Source organism: Hippichthys cyanospilos, chromosome 2 (genome assembly GCF_059441005.1).
Source record: "Hippichthys cyanospilos isolate Australia breed blue-spotted pipefish chromosome 2, RoL_Hcya_1.0, whole genome shotgun sequence".
In the NCBI taxonomy this organism is placed as follows: Eukaryota; Metazoa; Chordata; class Actinopteri; order Syngnathiformes; family Syngnathidae; genus Hippichthys; species Hippichthys cyanospilos.
In genome coordinates, this window is record NC_142370.1 from 17,954,838 (window position 1) to 17,969,998 (window position 15,161).

Consider the following 15,161-nt stretch of genomic DNA (forward strand, 5'->3'; position numbering starts at 1 on the left):
CTTTTTCCTGGTCTATTGTGCTATAAAAATGTCGTCAAGTATTCCCATAACTTATGTAGCACTCCAAACCGTCATGTCCAATGTTCTACCTTGGTGGGGGTAAAAAGAGCAATTTACAGCACAATGAACCATAAGTGGGCACGTCATTATCATTCTCTGAACAAAATGTGCAGTATACGCGATTTTTTTTTTCAATTCATATCGTAAAGGCGCCTCTTTCAAATGCTTTATAGAGCAAAAGCATTTACGTATTGTCACGTATTTGAAATTTTTTTTACAGATTGTTAAATAAAATGTATTTGCAGATGGATATAAAAATCTTAATCCTGGTCTGAAAATGTTATAAGCTTTTCTTTTTGCATCGGAAGTGTTGCCTCTTTTTGCCAACATAAAACTATATGGACAATGACCCCTGATGTCTATCTATAGCATTTGTCAAATAAAATGAGGAGAATGCAAATAAGCTTTTGGAAAATGATAGTTTCTCTTTCTAGGACAACTATTGTCCATCAGTAACTTGGTATCTATCGCATTCAAATAGAAAGGACAAGGCAACAATTTGAGCTCCCCTTTATGTTTTTCACTGCAGCTGCCATCCGGATAGTATTGTATGGTAAGGAGATGGGATAATTCACAGATGGAATGTTCTGCTGTGACTTGGAAGATGTGAATGAATTTGACACACTTGAGAAAAGGTGAAAGTTCAGAAGACAAAGGTTTAAGGCAAATAATGCATGCCTCCCAGGGAGTCCTCCAACCAATTTTATATTTGAGGCTGGAAGGAGCAACGCACAAAGGTCAACAAGCTAAGCAAAACTGACTTTTCTATACACAGTACACTGGAAATGATCTATTTGTAAGGCTACATTTCTAGTCCGAACATTTTTCCATTTTAGAAAATGGAACTATGTTGGAGCTCATGCTAATCTATTTCATCACCTGCATGGCTGCCGCTATTGTGTTTCCTGACAATAGCAACATTCGATGCTCGTGTTCATATAATTTTCCATTCATCTCCAGTCACCACTGGATTCTTCGTAAGATCTCAAGTACAAGCCCAGCAAGCATAGTCAGGTTTAAGGCGTGACATTGAGTTGCTGGGGCTGAAAATTGTAGGATTTGAGTTGCTTGACATCAGAAGTCAGCAGCAGCCATGCCGACGTTGCTGTACTTCTTGCTGTCTCCCCGCTTGCGTGTGTGCGCTCTTTCGAGCTTGCGCTTTCGAACACTCCGGCAACAACAATACCTTCCTCAAAGAAGCCGAATTTCGAAAATTACCCTCCAGTAAATTTGAAGGCCGCACAGTGCCTCAAACTTAATTTGATTAAAGTCTTCCTTTGCTCAAACATGCGCTTGCAGCATTTCTGTCAAGCTGCATATGACTTTTGTATTAGGAGTGATTACTTTCTTCTCCAGAAAATTCCAAATACGGTACTCCTGAACCGAAAAAAAATAACACTACCGGGTGAATATAAGCAAGAGTCAAATGTCTTGATAGCCACATATTGTATCCAATCGGTCGACTGCTTGATGTACACAAAGCGCACACTGCAGTCTTCCCGAGGCCGGAGATCAGATGGCTAGAGGCTACAGCCTTTTTCCTTCCTGTCTGCGGGGTAGGATTAGTTGTGTCTGTCAGCTGTTTCGGACATCATGGCTCGCCACCCTCCTGACCGGGCTCCTCGTATGACAGGTGCTGCCACTCATGTCCGGCAACTTTATAGGACGACCCACTGAGAGAACTGGGGGCCTCACAAACGGTGACAGCGGCTCCCTATCTACTCCATATAAAGGCCGTTGTGTCCACCGGTGGCTGTGTTTGTTGTACATAGGCATTAAGTGGGCCATACGTTTTCTGACACGGCAGGTCGAGTTTAGAACTACCGTCAGTTGGGCTGACCAGATTGTCATCTCGATGTAGTAGAATACAATATTTGAATTGTAACGCTACAACTTAGAAAAATAAGACGGAAAAAAATGCTATTTTGGCCGCAGATTTGTTGAATTGGGTATTGTAGTAGCCCGGCTTATGTTTATCCCACAATTGTCTGGTAATGTTTAACCCCGATTTCGGGTTCTTCTCCTTCATCCCGACGATTTCGCCCAGTTGCTTCGTTCCGATTCTACGGAAGCGCGGTATAAATCTCACAGGTGTCGTATTGGAGAAACGTATATAGGTTTTTGATGGACTGGACTAAGGTGACAGAGAATGTCTGTCTCAGCTTGTGCAATGTGTGCTGAAGCAGCAGAGGCGAAATGGTCTGGGTTGTTAGCGAGCACTCCAGTTACGCTGTGATGAGAATGTTTTCGACAGCTTTTAGACACTTGGTTATAATGATGTTCTGCATGCCCTGTGGCTACCTGGGAGTTTTTTCTCCCTACTTTCAATCAGACTGCTGAACAGTTTTACCAGCAGCCATGCAAACTTGTACAAACATGCTGAGCTCAGACAAATTTAGTGAGGTTGTTTAAACTTGCTTGAATAAACACAAAATCAACAGTCTGTCCCCGGTCTCATGAGACAGGAATCTAATAAAATCCCATAATTTTGATGCTGGTGATAGACACACTGCTTATATTGCTATTTCCGTTGCAGAGATCATTCTCGGCTTCTGTTAATGTGTAAAAGGACGACAGCACCGTTTGTTAAAAATCAATTAAGGGACTTACTGAGTCATAAAACGGGGCTATCGAAAATCAAGAAAACAATCCCTTAATCGCTGCGCCGCCGCAACGTGATAGGTGGAAACCTTGTTCGACTGGAGGGTGAGCAAATCAATGAGCGCCGGAGGCTCCCTGAGGGCCAACCGAGAGGAGGGGCAGGTTATAGTAAATCAATTGTCGGCCAATTCATTTCCATTGATGGCATCGGAATAATGGCATAGTGTAATAAAATGGTAATCATAGCCTTTAACTGCCGGCATTGGAGGGTCGTTTGGCAATCTGTGCTGCAGGCGAAATGGCAGTGGCCCACATTCTTTGCTTGCGCATCGCTCAACGCGTGTGCACTTACTCTTGCGCGCGGCCGTCGGTACTCGCTCGGTAAAATGTGTCCATTTTTGTTGTGGCTTGATAAGTGTGTGCTTCAGAGATGGTGTGTATGCCGGTGTGTGCGAGTGTGCCTGAGAACGACGCACGTGCTGCACATCCTCTTGATTTAATCCCGTAGATATGCAACCCAGCGTCGGTGGCAGATGGCTCGGTGAGCTGATTAAAATCTCAGCCGCTAGACCCACGTCAAAACAGAAAAACTTTAAGTAAGGGGAGCTCAGGCAATTAGAGTACATTCGCATGCAAATGTTGGAAACAAGGAAATAAACATTGAAAAAAATAACACTGTTGTCCACTCTGTTTAGTTACAGAATACCGTATGTTAAGTGTCTCTGTTTGAAATGACTTTTGGAGGAATTTCATCTAACTTTGCTGTCAATGGTATTGCAAGGGTTTTGGTTGTTTTTTTTTTTTACTCTTGGTTGAAAAAAAAATCAGTGTTTTTCATTTTCTTACTCATTTTGGTTGCTGATATTTAACCATTTTTCATGGTTTTGTATCTTCAGAAAAAAAGGTTTTGTGTATTTCATGTTAGCTTTTTTTCATGTTTGCTTTTAGTCACATCATTCGCACCTTGAACTGTTCCAGGCATTAACCTGAAGACATTGAAGAAAATAAGGTTGTCATATTTATATATTTTTTTCCATGGCTGTGTCTGAATATATTTTCAAAATGATCACTTTTCTCATAGACAGGATAAAGTTTCTTGCTTTCCTTTATTTAAAGAAAAGCAAAACATTCCTTCGTATGATGGATAATAATTTGTCTCTATAAGAGTAAAAATCTCACAACCTCGATGACCAAGAAAAGTCCCCAACCTTGATTACTCCACAGTTATACACCAAAAAAATGCTTTTTTTTTTTTTTTTTTTTTGCAAAGTTGCATAAAATATCCGGCCCCTTTCCAACGCTAGCCTTATGCTATTTCACCGTGAGAGCAAAAGGAAGGGGCAACACCAACACGCACTCTCCTGCTAAGATTAGCACCCTACCTCGACTAACAAATCACATACAAATGGTGTGCCAACCTCTCCAGCGCCAATTTTCAATAGCTGGGTTGTTGGCTTGCTGGTGCCTATCCCAGCTGTCTACTGGCAGTTGGTGGGGGTCATCCTGGACTGGTTGCCCGCCAATTTCAGGGCACACAGGGACGAACAACCGTTCACGCACCCAATCACACCTAAGGACAATTTAGAGTGTCCAATACACCTACCGAGCATGTTCTTGGAATGTGGGAATAAGCCCGAGTGCCCGGCCGGAACCCACGCAAGCACGGGGAGAACATGCAAACTCCACACAGGGAAGTCGGAGCGGGCCGGAATTGAACCCTGGACTCTGATACGGACGTTTTAACCATATCGAGTAAGTGAGTTCAAGATTTTATACGCAACATTTTTAGCATTTTGACAAACAGAATGGGCTTAGGAAAAACAAGTACAGTAAGTAAAAAGAGGCGTTTTTTTTCTGACGAATCGAGGTGAATAAAAAAGAAAGCGGTAAATTCGATTCAGAGGCAAGAATTGCACGGCAGTGAGAACCTGCGGTCCGAAGTCATCCAAAGGACAGTTTGGAAAGGGTGAAGTTGGGGTCGTGTTGTTCTTTGCTCCTTCGTGAGGGGACAGTGGTGTCTGTCCTGGGAGTTCACACAGAGGTGACTAAGCAGACCTATGCCGTAAACAAGTCTGAAGTTTATAGCCACAATTGGGATTCGTTTTTCTGTTTTCCATTCTGTCGACTAATGGCTCGTCAAGGGTGTGGCCGCGTGTGTGTGTAGGTGTGTGTGCGTGTGTGGTGCGGAAAGGGGTAGCAGCAGGAACAAGAAACACAAGGACACCGTAAAATACAAAGGGAAGGTTGTCTCACGGGGAGGTCAACTGACCACTAAAATCTTGGGTCAACCAGGGTGCAGCTTTTAGATTGTAGTGTTTCAGGCAGTATTGCTGCCATCTTACTTTTAGCTCATTCCCTGGCTGTCAATCGCGTGTATACTGTCTTTTACAGTGTGTCATTTACTCTAAAGCATACGCCTTCAACCAAAAAAGACCAAACTAGAAGGAAAAACTCACGAAAAAAGAAAGTGGCAATCAGAAAGGGAAACTTCTACACAAACTAATTATAGGGTGCTGCGGATGTGTGTATGATTATGTTTGGAAGTGTGTGTGTGTGTGTGTGTGTGGGGGGGGGGGGGGGGGGGGGGGGGGGGGGCTTCCAGCCAGGAGTATGTCTTAATTAAAAAGGATTGGTTTTTGGTTTCTTAGAATGTGTTTTCCCAAAATGGGCCCCTTGTTCTGCAACCATACCATCTGTAGTTGGATGCCTTCATGTTTTTTACACTTTTGTGTTACAAGTTGTTTAGCAAGTATTTTTTTCTCTACTGTATGTTTATCACTCATGAGACATAGAGAAAGTTGTTTTTCATCGTTTCAGATTAAATGTAAGGCCAGGCCTGCCATCTTTTTAGAGTAGTCCCTCGTTTTTCGCGGTTAGGGGTGCTTTCATTGAGGCTCCAACTTCTCAAGTCACGCTGCCGAGTGCGCTTCCCCTCCCCGTTTCTGCATGCCAGGTCACTCTGCTTTCTGCCAACAGACCCCCCCCCCCCAAAGGTTATCTCTGTTGTATCTGCTGACAGCCCACTCCTTCCCACATGCATGGTAAGGTCCACACGTTTGTCAGACAAAAGCGCACAATGCTGCGGCCGTGCTCGGCTGGTTGTCTAACATCCTTATATAGTGCCAGATGTAGAAAAGCAGTGGTTTAGTTTTAAGCAAAAATGCCTTCATTCAAACAAGATTATCTATTAGTGCCGTTAGATTGCTTCAGACTCCACATTAGGATTGAGCGTGGGATTGCTGCAGTGCATTATGTGCTGCTGTGAAGTGAAGGTCCTTTGAAAAAAAAGGACGTGATGCACCAAGGCCGTGATAGGTGAGGCGGGAAGTAGCGAGTGATCACTATCTTTTTTTGCAAACTTTTGAAACGCCATACCTCCTCTGACTGAATTGTTTGTTCCTGCCATACGTCACATAAAAGAGTTACTTTGAAAGCCTCTGTGTAGGCTTTGTGTGTGGTCATGTGATTGCATAGCCCCATTTGACTGGTGAAATCGAGTTCACTTCACCAGAGGTCACAATTGACTGAAAAAATAGTCATCTGGCAGATTTGCATTAAAATGACGTGAATTTTTTACAAAGTGTTGTGCAAACAAAATTGATTTGTGCAGCATGTTAATATCCATCTCTGTTTACAGCAGTGGTTCTAAATCTTATCAATAACGTCCCCCCATTTTCAACCAAGTGCCTCCCTACAAGTGCAACACATTTTTGGTTGAAACAATAACTTAAGACAGAATGTTGTGTCCCTACTGTCACATTATTTAAACTTTGGAATTACGCTTGTACTGGTATCTTCAGGCGTATTTTATTCAGCAATTCCAGAAGGTAGATCACGTAACATATTCTTTTTGATTTCTTGTCTGCCTGAAAATTGTATCGCTAATGCCAAAGCCCGCAAGCAACGTTTTGCAATGGAGCCTATTTATTTGCGAACAATTTAGCAATAACTTGCTTCATCTTTCATTTAATGTGCTCTTAATTTGGAAAGAAAAGTACTTATCCTGTCACCGCATTGCAAAGCATATTTTTCTTTTTTGGATTTTGCTTATACCTGCAAAAACCGTGTTCAACCTCCTCAAGTTCTTTCGCATATCTTCAGGGTACCCCGATGATCTGTTGATTAACAGCACCATGTATGTAATTTAAGGAAGTCTAAATAATGAGACTTTTATGTTGTGTTGTGTTGTGTTGTGTTATGCTGGATATGTACAGGAGTGAGACACCGTTTTTCCTTATACAGTATGGCGTTTCATTATACAATAAAGGATGTTAATGTAGAGAAATGATAGCATGTATTGACAGACACTGAAACACCTGTTTGGCAGTTGAATGTTAAAACACAGTAGGAGTTCACAGTACCCAGTGTGCTTGTGTGAATCTTCCAGTTTATGGAAGTTGGAATGTCACATTGACTGCTGTGTCATTGTCCCAGTTTTGTTTAGTGGGATATGTCAAGTGCCAAACTAAATGCTGCCACTCAGAAAAACACCTGGGCTAGTAACGATGTCTTTGTGACCCACAATGTCCAACCAAAAGACTAGCTCAGCTTTTAGCCTGTAATACATCAGTCACACAACCTTGCTCGTGAGTTTCAGGCAGAAATGAATGTACACACTTTTTTTGTCGCCCTTTGACTTTATGCATTTTAGTCACGTCCCTTCAAAATTCAACATCGCTTTTCTTGTGATGGGGCAACTGTGGAGAAGCTCTGCTCTTAAAGTGTGGTGAAAGTCTGAGAGGTCGGGCGAGGGTCAAGGAAAAGCTGGCAACACCCAAAGGGTACTTTATTCTGGCTGCAATAAAAAGCCACAACAAACCAAGATAAGCTGGGGCCTGCCCTGAGGCTGGGGTCAAGACACTCTTGAGTGGAGAGAGGAGTGAGGACTTCCACCTTGCAGGCAATGAATGATGGAAGCATGGAATCAGGCCGTAATCCATGGATGCCAGGTCACTGTGGAACCCATTGCTTTTGTTGACTGTAGACATAACTGTTACTACGGGGTCCAAACAAGAGTACGGTGTAATGGACCAAACACAAGCGAATCATGATAAGTGATTGTTGTAACCTGCTAGCAAAGGGGTGCACACTGTTGCTGATTTTCGTGTTTTTTTTTTTTTTTTTTTTGGTCATAGTGACATCTGTTTGCTAATGGCTTTGCCTAGATTTTCAATGTGTGAGCGTGGGCTGACTGAACACAAACAAATGGAAGGCCAAAGGAGGCTGCAAGTGACTCACCTCGGCTGTTTGCAGACAGACAACACTAGCCGTAAGAAGTGCGAATGTGCGTTTATGTGAACGCGCGCATCGCTGTGCCTCTCTATGCCTTTGGGCTGACTACTCGGTTGATGGGATCATTTTTTATTGTTTCCTTAAATCAGAGGGACAACGTGTACGATTTGGACCGTTTTCATTATAGACAGCAGGAGGTGCAGCGTTTACCATTGTCTGCAGCTACAACAGACATGGCAGCCTCCGGAGGAATGTCATGAAATATAATTTATGATTGAATTGATTTAACTAGACCTACGATTATATTTAAAATATACCGTTGGTCATTAAGGCCACATGTATTTACATTTTTGTTTTATTTATAATCAGTTAATTTATTACTTTTTAATGAAAAGTTGTCTGAATCTTACACATTGACCCTTTAAGCGTTTACTTCTCAGGTATTGTTTTCTTTTAAAATCAATAATAAAAAAAAAATATGGCGACTTGAAAATAAGTATGGAACTCGAAAGTTAAAAGGACTAATCGCAATTAAGAATAAACTCGCCTCTGGTATATGTAACTTATAACACTTACCACCACCACCCAAAAAAAAAACAACAACAAAAAACTATCCTTTGAAAAACATACCCCTTTAAATATCATGAACGAGACACTAAACAAAAATGTTTGGTAGAAGTCCAATGATTTATGAGGTGGCAGAATGAGTGAGTGGTAGTTGTGCCCCCAACTGAGAGGCTGTGGGTTAGATCCCCTTTGATAATTGATTAATTGTTTATTGAGTTAAATTGTCCCACTGCTCAGAATGTAAGCCTCTTGACTGGAAATGTTCTCAAATTCCTACATCACATTTGAATAAAATTAAAATAAGACATTTGTGCTTTTACTTTGAAAAAATATACATTTTTGCAGATTTTTTTACATGTTTAAGATCAAATCAACAACAAAATCATGTAAAAATGTTTTCTGCAAAGCCAATGGTGAAAGAATATCCCGATTTTAATAAAGTAATGAAACCACCCCAAAATGTTTTCAATTCGATGATTAATCAACAAAATAACAGATTACCTGATTATCAATATAATCATTAGTGTCGTTTCTTGATCTGGGCATTAAATTCATTGATGTTTCCATATGACCCTTGTAGTATACTAAGGGGTACGCGTATGCCTATTTGGAAAAGCCTGCTACAAAGTATAAAGTAAACGGCAGATAAAAAGACTGTAACAGAACAGGAGGTGGAAACTCAAACCACATATGGAAACAATTTACAAAGACGGGGAATGATAAACCAAAAGGCTTGATGCAGGAATCAAACCGGAGCACCTTTTAGGCCATACGTTTCTTTTCACACAGCTGTGGACATACACTTCCCTTCGGAAAAACACTGGGAGACAGTAATTAAGGAAATGGCAGTAGTAACATCAGTCACACACTTGCAGCTGACCTTTCACTCATTTCAATCTCTTAAGTAAAATACATTCCGTCAATCCAAGTCTTGCCACTACTAACATAGCCCATCTCTCCTTCACGTACACGCAGACGCACACGATCGATCACGCTTTGGCATGCAATAATGCACCCATTTCTCATTCACGGACAGGAAAACGATGAATAGACGACAGCTCTTTTCGTGCTAAAAAGCAAGCTTCACCTTGTTAACAGACTGGAAAATTCACTGCGTATCTGTTAACCTTAAAAAAAAAAAAAAACAGACATGAAAAGAGTACTATCCATTTGTCGGCTTACCTAGGGCTGCAACTAACAATTATTTCAACAATCCTTTAATCTGTTGGTATTTTTTCAATGAATTGATGAATTGGATTATTTAAAAAAAACGTTTCATTTTCCTTAATTCCTTAAATCCCTTGCTTCAAAACCAGGCCATAGTGTCACATTAAGAGAAACTGCACAAAGAAACCAACTTGATCCAGTTTTTTTCGTTTGGTCCATAGCATGGCAAAATTGTTGATCATTGTGATCCAAAGTAGCAGCAAATATTTAATTCTTATTAAACACCGTGATCATTCTTCTTTTACGGAGAACAAAACCTCATGAGTATTTACTGTTCCAAAGCCGAAATTTTGAGAATCTGGGCAATTTAAAGTCAAAAGACATCCAAGCAATTGATCGATGATCAAAAACAACTACTGATTAATTTGATGAATATGAGGTTATCTGATCAACAGAGTATCTATCTGCTTTTGACCCCCACAACTGACGTGATGTGTGCATTCACAGAATTATTCCGATGTGCCCTTAAACTGATCATGCGCACAATGTACTGTAAGTCATCTTGTCAAGCATGAAATTATGTCAGCAATGGTGTATATCCGGGGACACTTTAAAATAATCTTTAGAGACAGCTGACAATTAGCATGATCGACCCATGGTCAAAGCAGGTTTTTGCAACTGTCTTTACTTGAGTTCTTGACTCAGCTGCAGCTATAACGACTTTCTGTTATGTCTTGCTCTGTGATCCCACACCCTCCGAATTCTTGGAATTGACCCCCCCCCCCCAACCATTACCACATCGCCTCCCCTCTTCTCATCCCTGCACACATTTTTTTCATTATTCCTTGTAGGGCTCAGAGAGTCTGGCATGTTCCATGTTTTTCTCCATAGAAACCGACATAACAGAGTGACATAGCCAAGTTAAGGCTCAGCAAACAGAGACCAAATAAAATCCATCATTCAGTTGGTGTGTGCGAATGATTCCCACCCCCACCCCACCTTCCATTCTTTCACTCTTCATTGGGCACTCAAGCCATATTTTCGAGCAATTCTAGGAGGACAAGGAGGGCGGGAGCTTGTACAAAGTCTTGAACATAGACGTCATTGAGCAAGTCTGCTAAACGTATTAAGCTTGTGACAATGTATGGTATGAGGAACCCATGTTGGATCATTAATGCATTGACATAAATAATGCTGTTGACAAGACCGGCTGCTCTAAAAGGCATCTTGGGCCCGTTTGTCGTGTTCAAACAACACTTGCATCCTTGTAATTCATGGAACTAATATATATGAATTTGATCCCGTTGTTGTGATGTAATCCCCTAAAATGTTGGATATTTGTTTTAGTTATGTAAGTCTTTGGACCCCCCCATCCCCTCAAACCTCCACTCGCACTGCCAGATGGAGCAAATGACGAATCGCAGACGTTAAGCGTTTCCTGGCCAAAGACAAGGGAAGGCTGACTTCCAAGCCATTTCCTGAGACACAAACTGTTCATTGAAGCCCACACATATCAGAGGGTGTCTGAAACAGTGCAAAGCAACCACAGGTTAAGGAAACAACTTTGCATTAGGGCGCTGAAACGTGGATGTTTTCTTTCTGATGGGAACAAATGGAGTAATGTAACATATTATAACAGCCATAAAGTTGTCAAAACTTTTCTAAATGCTGTAGGTTCCCAAACGTCAACTGGCTGAGTTTTAGGATGTAGTTGATGATGGCTGCGATTGGATTTAAAATTTGTTAGCTAGAGCTGCAGTTGTAGCTGGGTGTTTTGCATTCATGAGGTAGACCAAACTTGAGCTGCTTCTGTGGTAAGCAAGGTCCGTCTTACAAAGAATGTATAAAACCTTTATCAAATGTGTCATCATCCTTTTTTTGTCATTCTTTGTCAAAATAGGGGCTGGATGGCCTGATTTGGTAGTTAGCTCTGTAATGTTTGACAAAAACTCAAGTGAAATGTTTGGTGTAAACTTTTTTGGGCTTTAGGGATGCTGCTGTCATCACAACAGCCAGTGAGTTATAAACACACTGTACAGTACGTCACATGCAATCACTGTCATCTGCCCATGGCCGGCCGGGCCAGTAGGCCAGTCTCGTTAGTCACACTGGACAAAAAGCCCCTCAGTCCGAAAACAACCCCAGCCTTCTGGTTATCCGTACAGGGAGAATGGAAGGACCAAAAGAGGAGGAGAGGGTTGGGCACCAATTGTGGCAATGGGAAGTGTACGTGACACACAGCGTCAGAGAGACTCTAGCGGTCAATATCCCAGATCTGTGATCAGTCCGTTCATGGCTATTGTCTGCATTAAATATTCTTTGCTGAAGTGTTTATTTATATATATTTGCTTCCGTCTCTTAACAACTCACTAGTTTGGCCAAAGGCATGTCTGCAGTTAACGACTGCTGTTTACATGATTTTTTTTCCCCCCCCTTGAACCGGAGCTTTTGAATTGTACTCTTCCCCAGATCCCTCCCATACTCGTCTTACCCGCATTTCCTTGCATCATGACACAGTTACATAATTGTATTTTGTAAACGATGTGACATTCCCCCACATCCCCCTCCTCTGACACGCTGCAATCTTGCATTGCGCTCATCTGTTATGTCTGTGGCTGAGAAGACAAGATTCCCAGACAGACTTATCACAGTCTGTTTTGCTACTGCACCGTGGAACGCACAAGTTACTTTCATCAGTTCTGTTACAGACACACGCACACAATAATGCTCCAGATCAAATGCTGAATGTACAGACTAATGTCTCATGCCGAGAAAGCCCAGATAATACTGAACTGCTATTATCTCTCACAGTCTCTTAGTTAGCATTAAAACACACGAGATAACTCATGATTGTCCTTTTGTTCCAGTTCCACAAGCATATACTGAGCTGAATAAATGACTTTGCACCAGAAAAAATGTTTCAGGTATCGTTTGCACAGATGTGAAGCTGTCAATATTGAATTGTTTCAGTTTTCGTTCCTCAAGTGACATTGAAGCATTGTTTCGGAAATTCCTTCCGGAATAAAAATGCACGTGTTAGAGTGTGGTCCTGTTACAATAAGAAAAACTATCTTGAGATGATGAAGTGTATGGAGGGAAAACATCTGTCGCGAAAAGAGTGAAATACGGGAAGTGTTAAGACAGGCAAGCACATTGATTTTGTGCTCAATGCATTTTGCTTTTTTTTTTTTAATTCCCTGTAAATGTCACCATGTTATCTTCCTCATGTGAAGATGAATACTTTGACATCCACAGAATCAGAAGAGAAAGAAGAATGAAGCTGCAATCATTTTGCTTAATGATTCTCTTTATTCCTACTCAATGACAAAACGTGAGAAAAGGAAGATGAAAAAAACATACTGGAAGAAAATAGAAGAATAAATGAAAGAGGGAGGTACAAGAAAAATAAAAAATGCATCAAGAGATAAGGCCGGCTTGAAAGTTCCCCCTGGCTTGAGTAGATTGAAATTAACATCAAACCCTCTTTAGCTCAAACGCTGGCCACAAACAAGGGGGCCACACCTCTACCAAAAGCTTTAATAACATATAAAAAATGCATTCAAAGGAAGAGAAAGTCAAGCGTCTTTGCTGCTTCCATCATGGTGAAACCACCGACTGGTTTCGACTTCAGAGAGAATAATGCAAAGGCCAGTGTTATGTGGAAAATGAATGAGGGAACTGCAATAGCGGTGATAAGACCCCTTGGTCAATTAGCAGTACAATTATCCCGCATCCCTGCATGCTTCATCCCGAGTTCATTAAGCATATGTTGACACAATAAAGACTTGTGTGAGAGCATGTGTGCTATTGTTTATCATTTCACTTTGTTTTATTTGAACCTAAAATGTCTAAGGGTCGGTCCATCCTCAATTTTAGCCAATGCGATTTTCATATGACAGAATTTCCTAAAAATGTTTATTGAAGCGTTTCAAATCCAACTGCGCCTGGTGCTCGATCTGGAATGCTGCACAAATCAAGCCGTAATAAATCCTAAATCATTAGCCGTAATAGCACTGTGTTTTGGAGGACACCTGAAAAGCAATCGCTTACAAAACCGTAATAATGAGAGGTTGAAAGGGGGCATAGCATCGTAGCAGTTATGAAATGCATGTACATCTGGTACAAAAATCGTCATTAAATTAAGAGCCTACGGTTGCAAAATGGCCTTTGCTATAAGCGATAACAACCAAAAGCTGAGCCTATCTAAATGCGTATGTCGAAAATGGAAGCCCTGACTAATATTGTACCGGGGAGGACCAAGACTGTGCTCTCAACAGCCAGTGAAAGTCAATATCAAGACTGGCTGGGGGGTACACTCGGGCAGCTGTTAGCATTTCAGAAAAGATTAGCACCAGGTTGGACTGTAAACAATGAGCTCATTCTCTGCTTGAGTACCGCACAAACACACCACATCTGTTTTGGAACAAGTAGTCTTATTCAAGGCCCACACTGAGGTAATCCACGCCTCCCTTGTAAAAATCAAACAGTGAAGCAGAGGACCTCACCTTCATGTAGTGTCCTGCGACAGACAAGAATCCCATGCAAGAAAGTGCCAATGCTGCACTTGCGAAATAGAGATGGGAAGATGTGTGGAGAACGTTGAGGGGAGTTTTCAGATGAGTTCAAGAAACGCTGTGTTATGTTCAAATGGTCAAATAGTGCTAGTACTTTGAGATACAGATGAACTATGAAGCCATGGAAATGCAAGTGGGCAGTGGCCCGATCCCAACTGAGAACACATGAGAACACAGTTATTATGTCAATGGTGAATATTGCATTACATGCATCGGCAACAAAGAAGCCCGTCATTCCCTCTGGGATTGAGTCTGGATGACAAAGCCTTGGGGGAGACAGTGTGGGTGAGTTGGAGACAACAAACGCATGGTATAGCTTCCTAGCTACTGTATGTAGGTCAGCCTTGAAGTCTCCTTGAGAAGCGCAGAAAATGCGTGGAGGCATCAGACTAAGCCAGCAATAGCATCCACTGGACATCTTGGAAGGCTTTTTCAGCGATAGTAGCAACAACAAACTACGCGAGGTAGTCCGAGTGCAAAATCTTTCTTCGGTTTATCCCTGTGGTCCGTTGGTGAGCGTGTGCTGGCATGAGGGTCAAACAAGCAAAAGAAGCAGGTGGCAACGAGGTGGGTGCTTCTGTGTTGGCGGGTGGGGGATTGGTTGGAGCTGCCCTTTCACCATCGGTGAGCCATCTGCTTGGGCCATTGCTCACAGTAACAAAGAGGCAACATGGATGGCAAAGGATAAGTACGGAATTGTTGAAACCGTCACTTGGCTTGGGCGGCTTTGCGAAACTGAACTTGAATGGTGTTTCATTAGTACGCACCAACCTTTTTTGAAAGTCAGAGCTACTTCTTTGGTACCGACTAAAACGAAGGGCAACGCAGGGTTAATGCGAAGATACCGATCATGTTAATGATTTCTCACAATAAATAAGGAACGGCTGTAGTAAATAAGTAAATCAAGTGAAATATGTGTTTGTAACGTTCCTAAAAAAAATCACACTGTTCTACCACTTG

General features: G+C 41.8%; 1 protein-coding gene across 1 annotated transcript in view; it reads right to left on the bottom strand.

The window, feature by feature from the left end:
* Window positions 1-15,161, bottom strand: part of LOC148427669 (ski oncogene-like) — a 70,585-nt gene that overhangs the window by 18,275 nt on the left and 37,149 nt on the right. The window lies entirely within an intron of this gene.